Genomic DNA, 2,548 nt, shown 5'->3' on the forward strand with positions numbered 1-2,548 from the left:
ATATATATATATATATATATATATACATCATGATTGAAAACATTATACATACAATCATACAATGCATAAATTATTTTCCAAAATTCTGTGGCTTCTCTTTCACTTTAGATCACAAACGATGGACTTTCAAAGAGGTTGCTCACTCTGCTAGAAATAGCTGATCTGTTCATTATCTTCGACTGTACAATATTTCCATTTCCCGCCACAAAAAATTGCCAGTAGTACAAGTAAAACCCATATAATTCAGCCCATGTTTAAAATAGGTGTTAATTCTTGCACTGTGGTTCGTAAAATGTATGGACAATGGAGAAGGCAGAATTCTACATAACCTGAATCAAAGAAACTTGAACCTTACGAATATGAGATTCATATAAGTATAAGACTAGTCTTTACTTCCGAGACATTGCATGTAAAACAGAAAATACACTTATGGACTCGAGGAGAATATATTCATTTTCTACATACATTTTCATTTAAACTTACAAAAGAGCAATTTCTGTAAGATACTCGAATCTAATTTGGAAATAATATATTACGGATTCAAATATAACGGTAGACTTTTGAAAAAAAAAACTGGCTAATTTAAGTAGATACGTTTTTATAGCCAAAAATATCAGAGATCGAATGATAGAGAGAATGCAATTTGGAATCAGATGTAGCGGAAGTAAATATGTTTATGGGATGTAGCGGATGTAAATATATTTATCAGATGTAGCGGAAGTAAATATATTTATATTATTTAAAACGAAACTTTCAGAAAACAGATTACCAATATGAACATTACACATGCAAAACAAAGCAAATGATAAGACACAACAAAACTAAGAAACATCTAGAGAATATACTGATCAACAAAAACAGAAACGTTAACAATAGGGTATGTAAGGAAAAATTAAGATTGTCAAATTTTAAGTGTAAAAATCGTGAACACAACAATTTGATGGTGGAAATAATTAAGGAATTAAAAACAAAAGACTTTCATATGAAACAATGAAACTATGAAGAAATGGAAGCTGAACAGTATGTGCTTAAGAAAGACAAATGTGAACATCAGTATTACCAAGTTAAACCAAATATTATGTGCGCCTGCTAATGTAGCGAGAAATGAAATTGGAGACATCTATTCGTATAGCAATATGAAAATCGAAGCAAACAATATAGGAAACAAACAAATAGAAACAGTATAAAGTTAAAGATCTACCAATCCCTAATGAAATCGATAAGGAAACGGCACAATGTTTGAGAGAAATATCACATAACAAAATAGATGTAGCTGAAATAAAAATCGCTCGAGGCAAGAGATCCTTGCCTAATATCAAAGAAACAGTCAGTTTGAATAGCGACAATGATTATTGAAACAAAACAAGCTGTTCAACTCCCAAAACGATTTAACGAAAAATAGATACAAATCAATGTACTCCCACCGCTTGGGAAAGTGTACAAAAAGTGATGGTACCATCATAGACGAGTTTGTTTAAGAGTTGAAAACAATAAACCAGTGATAATACAATACAGAAAAAGAAATCACGAAAAAGCAATCCCAGGTTTCAGGTAAAATATTTAACAAGGCTGCATAAAGCGGTAGAAGAAACTTTCAATATAGGATTGAGGAATACAGGTAAAATGAAGGCAAAAATGTTCTCTGTTTTGACGCTGAGGATAAGGAAAAGAAGAAACACTGCTTCTGAGAGTAGACGGATCAACGTGATGAATATAGGCGAAGACAAATTCTGACGGCATGAGAACTGAAAAAAGTTATAATACATAAAGTATCAGAATTAATAGAAACACATCAAGCACAAATTTACAAATGCTTAGTAATAAATGAACTAAATATGGTACGAGGCCCACATGAAAGAGATGTTGATGAGGAAATATTATAGACGCATTAGATTAAAGCGCAAATGTGTGCTAAATGGTAAAATATGGTTATAGGCATCAATACTTTGGCTGTTGTAATAAAAGAAGAAATATAGTTTTATTATTGTATATCGAATTTCGAAATAAACTAACAATTCTGGCTGAATATAGAGGAAATATAATAACTTCATTTATAATATATAATCCGAATGCAGAAATGTAAAAGCGTCATACAACTAGAAAAACTATCATTAAATATATAATGTAGGACTGCATTTAAAAATATCAGGTAAAAAATACTCGAAAACAAATTGCTATGAAAATGAACTTGTAAACTCTGTCTTCTTCAGTCAAAGAAATGAAAAACTACAAAATCAGTAACAGAAATTATGAAATGTCGACGAGCGGAAAAGAAAATTTGGCATAAGAGCGTCATGTTCAGTCAGTGGTAAGTTAAAGCTCTCATGGAAAATACCTTAGAAAAATAAAGAAGAAAAAATGTAGAGGATGTGAACAAAGAAAAGTCGTAACAAAAATTTAGGGCTCAGTAATGCAGTACGGTTAGGTAAGCAGTATTAAATCCCGGGATATGCTAGTATTCGGAATATAGGCCACGTAATAGTATTAATACAACACACACACACGCACATATATATAAATATATATATGTACGTATATATATATATAT

Source organism: Octopus bimaculoides, chromosome 6 (genome assembly GCF_001194135.2).
Source record: "Octopus bimaculoides isolate UCB-OBI-ISO-001 chromosome 6, ASM119413v2, whole genome shotgun sequence".
Classification (NCBI taxonomy): Eukaryota; Metazoa; Mollusca; class Cephalopoda; order Octopoda; family Octopodidae; genus Octopus; species Octopus bimaculoides.